Raw genomic sequence first — 9783 nt, 5'->3', positions numbered from 1 at the left:
AAGTATATTTCTATCTAAAATCTCCCAGTCCTCATCTGTCATAGTTCTATGTTTCTTGGCTTTTCCTTTCAATGGCTTCCACAAATCCTTCTGATAAACATAGTCCTCCATTTGCACTTTCCATATTTGAAAGTTCTACCCATTAAACTTTGCAACCTTCAACTTACCCTCATTTGTCATCACTCCCACTCAACCATGAGACCTTCCTATAGAGGATAGCTGAAAAAAACCAAAAAAAATGATGGTCTAGCCATAGTAAAAAAAATGACAATAGTCTAGCTCTAATACCACTTGTTAGGATTAACTACAAACATAAATAACAGTTACATAAAAATATAACCAATATCAGAAAATAATAAAATGCACAGAAGAGAACACACACATAAGGATTTAAAGTGGTTCACCCAATCCCTAGGCTATGTCCACCAACAAGAAGTCCAATATAATTATTATCTAATGATTACAATCTGCAATCCCTTATAGCTCAATACTATTGCAAGAAGCTGCAATATCATCATACATTATGAAATCCCTAATGCTAAGCCATTTTATATAAGCTTTTTTAGCTTACAAAATTAGGGCTAGAATAAATTGTCTAATAGAAAAACAATAGCAAACACCTTTTATAATATAAGGTGATTTTTGGCTTTAGGGGTATTGCCCCCAAAACCCCTCACGACACTGCCCCAGGACCTCGCAAGGGACGCTGCCCCCAAACCCCCATAGAAATAATATAGGGGGAAACCGCACCAAATAAGCCTTCAAATCTAATTAGGTTCCACATCACAATAGTAGAAACCTTATATCTTTGTACATGTTATATTGTTCGTTCTACTTAAATTATTTCAAAGAAAAATAAATATTCAAGAACAGTTGATGCAGTTGAGTAGGGAGAACAAAAAAATGTTGTAGATTTCGATACAACATTATTGTTAGGATTAACCACAAATAGAAATAACAATTAGATGCAAATATAAACAATATCAAAAACTAATAGATCACACAAAAGATAACACAAGATGCCAAGATTTAACGTGGTTCACCCAAACCTTGGGCTACATCCACCAAACAACAAGTCCAATATTATTACGATCCAGTGATTACAACCTTATTACAATTTGTAATCCCTTATAGCTTAATACCATCGCAAGAAGCAATTTCACATCACACATTATGAAAGATACCTAACCCTAATCCATTTTATACAAGTATTTTTGCCACTTTAGGGTTACACATGTTGGCCCAAAATGTCAGCCATACGTCAGCCACCATGTATGCATAGTAATTCCCTGACCAGTCACCACAAACTAACAATCTCCCACTTGGGGACTGATCAGGCTCCACTTTAAACAACAATCTCCCACTTGGAGATTAGTCCTATAGCAATACTGCTATCACATGGGGCTCCCATTGGATCAAACCACCTTGGACTTAGTTGTTCTCATATTATGTTCAGTCTATAAGACCAACCGAAGCTGAAGAGGAGTTCAACTTCTCCCTTCTCACTACCTTTGTAAGCATATCCGTTGGATTTTCATCTATATATATCTTGTCCAGCTTTAACTGTCCATCATCTAGAACTGACCAAATCAAATGGTACCGCAACTGTATGTGTTTTGTCTTTGACTGTAGAGAAGAATTCTTCACAAGATGAATGACACTCTATTTATCTATAAACAAATAATTATCCCTTAGTGGGTGTCCCAATTCTTCCAAGAAGAAATGAAGCCATATCATCTCCTTGGCTTCCTCTACAGTAGCAACATACTCTACCTCTGTAGTGGATAAAGTGTTCACCTTCTATAACCTAGAAATCTAGCTTATTGTTGTCCCACCAACAATAAATACATAACCTGTAGTACTCCACCTAGTATCAATAACCCTTGCCAATCTGAGTCAACATAGCCTAGTAAATCAATAGTAGAGCCCCTAAACTGTAAACACTTACTGGATGTTCCTCTCAAATATCTGAGAATCTATTTGACTGCATTCTAATGCTCAATTCCTGGATGATTCATATACCTTCTAAAAACTCCCACTGCATGTGCAATATCTAGCCTTGTACATACCATAGCATACATCAAGCTTCCTGTAGCTAAAGCATAATGTACCTTAGACATTTTATCCTCCTCTTCTTTTGTCTTTGGACACATCTCCTTAGTCAACTTCAAATGATTAAGTAAAGGTGTGTTGACAGCTTTAGCATTTTCCATAGAGAAATGTTGCAACACCTTCGCAATATAATCAGCCTAAGATAACATCAATTTTCTATTTTTTCTATCTCTACAAATATTCATACCAATGATTTTTTTTGCTAACCCCGAATCCTTCATAGTAAATGCATGTGTTAATTGGCATTTCAACCCCTTAATGTGATCCATGTTAGACCCAGCTACAAGCATATCATCAACATATAAACATAAAATAATATAGTTGTCATCATCCAACCTTTTGAAGTAAAGACAATGATCTAACTGACACCTACTATATCCATGCTCATGCATAAAACTTTCAAATTTTAGATGCAATTGCTGAAGTTCTTGCTTCAAGCCATAAAACTTCTCTTCAATCTACACACTAAGTTCTCCTTACCTTTGACCTCAAATTCCTATGGTTGTGCCATAAATATCTCTTCATCAAAATCGCCATGAAGGAAGTTTGTTTTAACATCAAGCTGCTCCAAATGCAAATCTTTAGGAGCCATGATACATAAAATAGTATGAATAGAAGTCATTTTAACAATAGGAGAGAATATCTCATCAAAATCAATGCCCTTTTTCTATGCAAATCCTTTTACCACTAACATGTTGTAAGGAAACTTACAACAAAGAATGTAACCGTTTCCACATAACCCATAATATATCTAAAATTAATATGCAATTAAAATCCACATGCAATAGAATAGATAATATACCCACAAAAATTGTGATACAAGATATACCTTGGGAAACCCTTATTGAGGGAAAAACCCAACCTCCAAAAGCATCCATCGCCATGTATTATTAAGCAAAAATATCATTATAATACAACCATGAAAGTTTTCAAAGCCATAGCCACAACCAAGCAATCCATGTGAATAAGCATGAATCCACACATCCCATGTCATGCTTCCAACCTTCACAAATGCTCCCTTGGCTAACCTATCAAGCCTTGTCCCGCTCGATGCTTGCCTTTTTTCCTTTTGTCTTCTCCCACCAATAACTACCCTTGTGTCTGCTTATATAGTAGCAAGTCCCACAAAACCACCAAGTTGTTTTATATAAACCATGTGCTAAAACCATGTACTACCTAACCCATTGACCCCACATGTAATATTGAAATTTTAATTATTTTTCCCAATATTGAATAATTACATGAAATATTATCACAATGTTACAATACAACTCATCAAGTATATCCTATGGGAATCTTTACATGTTGCACGTCCATCTAGATGCTCCTAGATACAACATTATAAGATAAAAATAATACAATATAACAATATTATGCAATGGGTGCAACACCTATTATCTCAAAAATATCCCACCTATTGTATACATTGCATAGGGTCAATCTATAGCCACATAAATGAACAAGGGAATAATCCCTCTTAGCACATCCACCATCATGGATCAAAGTACACGAATGATCTCACCTCCTATTATGCCACTGCCACTAGACATACATAGAAGCCATCCAATGAGAAAGCCACCCAACTTGTCACATTAGAAGATCATAAAATCATGTACCAACTGAAATGCCCAGCACAAAAAACCTGATCAAAAGGTAATAACATGTATCTGTAGTTGTCAAAATATCCATAGCTAAAATAGAACCCACAGCAAGTGCCAAACCCATCTAACTATCCATACCTCCAAAGATATACCAAGTTAATCTTACATAATCAACATATATAATCTATAACCTACAATCACAAGCCTCGAGAGCAATACCTGACACATATATACCAAGAAGCTTCCACTACAAAAGATAATGTTAAATATATAACCAATCCACTCGCAACATCCCAAAGTAGTGAATCCATGTAGACTTAAGGATATTCATAAGACATAAACCAATAACCTACAAGAACAACTCTCATAAAACATCTCCAATAGTATCCCAAGCTCTCTATAATTAACAGAGCAAAGAGATAGAGGGAAAAACCATGTCATCTCTCACATGAAATACATGAGCACAAACCAATGATCACAATCTCTAACCAATCTCAAATCCAATGTAAATAAAATCGAACATCTAGAAAGATAACCAAGAGATAACTTGTATCATGTCCTTCTACACGCACCTCTAGATGTAAATTGTGCAAGTATGATCTCCTTAATAAAACCCCAACAAGAAGCCTCAACAACACCCAAACCATACTGCCAATAGTGGCATATTGTGATGGTTAAGTTTTTGAATTGTTATTCTTGCCATCAAGGTTCAAATATAATGAGGATGAGGTCCCCCGTTTGTGGGCTCACTGGTTCATAGCTCCAAGTCAAAGTGTTTACCCTCTTTTAAATTTTAAAAAAAATACTCAAACCATACCATATAACTAATCATGGGTGTAAGCATCTCACAAGAAGATCAAAACATAAACTATTCCTAAACCAAGGAATAACACCATTCCTAACCCAAGGAATATGCCCAATATAAAACCATCTCCCAGACTCAACTAGCATAAAAAAATATGTATATGGAGATAATCAATGCTAAACCATCTCTCACATGAACCCTCTATAAATAACTCATATATCATAGCTCAAGATCCATATCCATGAAAGACAAGAATAAATATAATGCACCTGAGATAAATAATGGGCTATACCTCTCAAGTAGCAAATCGTCGAGTAGACCAAGAGTGGGGAATGAGAATGCTCATCAAGATATCCATGTCTCCAACCAAGACTCGTCTAAGAACAATCTCTTCTCAAGTTCATATTATGTGAATGCCCCTCAAACTTCCTGTTGAAACTAAACAACTATCCCAACAAATACTTCTCTAATCCAAGAGAAATTAGCATCACCACCATCTCTAAGTATCCATGAGCACCTATAACCAATCAATCCATGCCAACTCCAAATGCAACATAGAAATATCATGAAGTATCCAGCTTATGATCAATGTACTCAATACCAAGAAACTAAACCAAGATCAATGTCAAAGCTTCAACCATGGCCTTAGGAACATAAACATAACAGTATGATCTAAACCTTCTCAACCAAAGAGATAACATGCTCCATATGAACATACCATAACATGTCAAGACTCTAAACACATATCAAGAGTATACCATTACATAAAAATGAAACCATCCTAACACCAAGGATAACATATCAAATGAAAACATAAACCACACCTTTACTAAGAACCCCATTAGTCCTCAAGATGCAACCATCTCCTCACACCATGAAGAAAAAATCATCTCCACAGACCATGAAGAACAATCTCCACACACCATTAAGATATCCAAGAACCCCATGAATCCTCAAGATCTAACCATCTTCACACACCATGAAGATAACAAGTGCACCATGCAAATGTTAAAGATGCTTCTGCAGCAACAGGATCTAAGACAAACCTCCAATATTTGTAAATACTCAATCATTATATCAATGCCAACAACTCCCACTCAACCATGGTACGAGTCATCAATGGCATCATATAAAATCCATCTCTTACATGAAGATCCTTTAGGTTTACACACACACAACCAAAGTGTCAGTACTAAGTGAAACCAAGATCTCCAAACCAATAAGATACAAACCAAACTAGGAACTAATCCTACACTAGCACCTCATCATTGCCACAAGCTCACACTAAACCATGTATCCAAGCTATCTATGAAATCATGATGAAAAAACCATCCTCTAACCATGAGAATCAACCAAGGCACCAAACCATTAAAGAAAACAAGAAAACAAAGTGCACATCATGAGCTCCTCAAAAGAATCTAAATAACCATGATCCTCAACCAAGAAGATATATACCACCATAACCAAATCAATAATCCAAACTAATAAACATCAAGGATGTACCTATATATCCAATCATGTCATGCAAAAATCTATGGCACCATGATCACATCCATGAAATGAGAAACTAACTCTTAATGTGTCCAACCTGTTAGCATAAAATAATCAACCACAATCCTCCACCATGATTGTACCTAGTAAAAACATCTCCTCCCTTTTACATGAATAAAAGTTAGCAAATCATGTGACTTAAGGCATAGACAACCCAAATCCAAGCCACCAATTTGAATATGCACCAATAATAAAAGATCAATGGGCAAAGACAACCCATATCCAAGCTATAAATGAAACCTGAAAATATAGACTGCTTATAACACTGCACAACTTATAAATCTAACAAGTCATCATACATATCAAAATCAAATATTGATAACCATATCATCATGAGACCAATCTAAAATATTAATTGAGTATACAACAACATCAAATCTTAAATCTCTAAATATTCAATGTCATAAACTCACAATGCTACCATAGTCAATATATATCATAAACTATTTAAATCAATATATCACCAAATAAACCATGCCAAACCTATACCTGATCTTAACCAATGTGTAGAACTCTTTAAAAGCTTTTCGTTGACACTTGAAGTCCAAAATTTTAATCTGTATGCCCAAGTTATGCCCTAATTTGTGCTAAAAAATAAACAACATCTAATTCTTGAGCTCTTAAAACCTAAAAAAATGTCAAAATCATAGAATCAAACCTACACCAAATTATAGTGCTCTGAATTAACTTTCCAATGCCTATAAGAAGTCTAAAATCCGATAGCTTGAGAGAAAGTTATGGTCATTTTACTAAGACAGTCTTTTTACCATTTTCAATGCAATTTTTTTTTTGTGACAAAAAAAAGGAGGTTAAATTTGATGGTCATCACATGCGGAAACTAAAAAACTCTTTCACTTCCTCTAAACATGGCCAAACTAGGGCATATTATATATCAAAATTTATGGAAACATCAACTAAGATCCAATGGTGAGGTCTATTTTTACATAAGAGGTCATTTTTGCAAGCTCCCCCTAAAAAACCTCATTTAAATGAAACATCTGAAAAACCCTTTTGTCCAATAATTTCACATGCCCAAAATCTACTAATATCTCATCATAATAGCAAATCCAAAATCTTCAAATTTACAAGAAAATTCATATATCTTGCCCTTTCTTTTACCCTCTTATGCATTCCCATAGATTCAATCTAGGATTACAACAACAAAACCATAGCTCTGATACCACTTGTAAGGAAACTTGCAACAAAGAATATAACCATTTCCGCATGACCCATAATAGATCTAAAATAAATATTCAATTAAAATCCACATGTAAGAGAATAAACAACATACCCATAGAAATTGTGACACAAGATATACCCTGGAAAACCCTCATTGAGGGAAAAATTTAGCCTCCAAAAGCATCCATCACCATGTATTATTCAGCAAAAATATCATTGCAATACAACCATGGAAGCCTTCAAAGCTATAGCCACAACCAAGCAATCCATGTGAACAAGCATGAATCCACACATACCATGCTATGCTTCTAACCTTCACAAATGCTCCTTTGGCTAACCTGTCAAGCCTTGTCCTGTTTGACTCTTGCTTTTTTCCCTTTTGTCTTCTCCCACCAACAACTACCCTTGCGGCTGCTTATATAGTAGCAAGTCCCACAAAACCACCAAATGGTATTACATAAACCATGTGCTAAAACTTTATGCTACCTAACCCATTGACCCCACATTTAATATTAAAATTTTAATTCTATTCCCCAATATTAAATAATTACATAAAATATTATCACAATGTTACAATACAACTCATCAATTATATCCCATGGGAATCTTTACATGTTGCATGTCTATCTAGGTGCTCCTAAATATAACATTATAAAATAAAAATAATACAATATAACAATATTATGCAATGTGTGCAACACCCATATCTCAACACCTGGCTTTAAATATTTTCTTACCTCCATCCTCTTCTTTCAATCTATAAACCCATTTATTCTATAAAGCCCATTTACCGGCAAGCAAATTGCATAAATCCCAAGTCTTATTTTTTAGTAAGTAGTCAATTTCATCTGTCATTGTGGACTCCCACTGAACCTTAGTATCCACTCGCACAACTTCATCATAACATTCTGATTCACCAGCAGTACAAAGAGGAAGAAAATCTTTCTAGAGGTCTACTTAGCCTTGTTACCTATCTAACATTCACTGAGGTGTGTGGTATTTGAGGTTGCAGTTGTTGCAGATCATGAGGAATGGCTAGAACATCATCTTTTGGAGTATCATCTAGCACTACATAATTATCTTCTTTCTTCTCATGTTACTGCAACATATCTTTGTACAACACTTTCTCATTGAATATGACATCTCTGCTTCTTACAATTTTACAATTTTCAAAATCTCAAAGCCTATAACCAAATTCATCAATGCCATATCCAACCAATACTCATTTCTTTGACCTAGCTTCCAACTTGGTTCTATTTTAAGAATTTATATGTGCAAATACTTCACAACTAAAAGTTTTTAGAAAAAACAACTCATCTTACCACTCCATGCTTCCTCTAGAATATCATAGTCTAAAGGAGTAGATGGACCTCTATTAATCAAATATACAATAGTATTGACAGCCTTCACTCACATGTTTAAGGGAAACCCAACATGTAACCTCATGCTCCTTGCATGCTCTATTATAGTCCTATTCATGTGTTCAGCCACACCATTTTCCTATGGAGTCTTTGGAGCAATTTTTTGTCTACGAATATTATTAGTAGAGTAATAATCTTCAAATTTATGACTGCAATATTTACCACCATTATCAAATTTGAAACATTTTAATTTCTTACCAGTCTCATTTTCAACCAAGCATTTTCATTTCTTAAAAGTTTGAAATACATTAGATTTATGTCTAATGAAATATATCCATACCTTTCTAGTTGTATCATCAATAAATCTAACATAATAATGAGAGCCACCAAGAGAAAATACTTGAGTTGGTCTCATACATTTGTATGCACAAGCTCTAATTTCTTATTTTTATTTTCCTTCCCAGTCTTCACAAAACTCACTCTCTTGTTTTCCATACACATAACTTTCATAGAAATCCATATTGACACATTTCAGACCTAGTAAAACTTTTTTTAAATGAAGTAATTTCATACATTTCTCACTCATGTGCCCAAGTCTGTTGTGCTATAGCATTGTATCAAAATCTACAACAACTATTTGTTTTCCCTGCTCAATTGTAGCAACTATTCTTGAATATTCATTTTTCTCTGAAATAATCAAAGTAGAAGGAACAATATGACATGTACAAAGATATAAGGTGCCTACTTTCACACATTTTGACACTACAAGGGAACCTTTTGAAACCTTCCAATTTTTATCCTTAAAAGTAACTACATAACCCTCATCACCGAGTTGTCCTATTGAAATTAAATTCCTAGTCAACCTTGGAACATGTCTTACCTTGTATAGTAGCCAATGATTCTCATTCTACAACTTAATTTGAACTTTTCTCTTTTCGACAATCTAATAGAGTTCATTATCCCCCAAATAAACAAACCCAAAATCCCCTTGGACATAATCAATAAAGTAATCTCTATGAGCTCTAGCATGAGATGAAGCACTAGAATCTAAAACACATGAATCATAAACACTTTCTAAAGAAAAAAGCAAAGCATCCTCTTTGGATTTGTTACTTACCGCATTTGCCTCCTTATTCCCTTCTATTTTTATCTCTTTCATTGTTCTTTCAAGTCC

Source organism: Cupressus sempervirens, chromosome 7 (genome assembly GCF_028749045.1).
Source record: "Cupressus sempervirens isolate cs-2001-9-10 chromosome 7, ASM2874904v1, whole genome shotgun sequence".
Taxonomy (NCBI): Eukaryota; Viridiplantae; Streptophyta; class Pinopsida; order Cupressales; family Cupressaceae; genus Cupressus; species Cupressus sempervirens.
Note: the sequence above shows the minus strand (reverse complement) of the source record.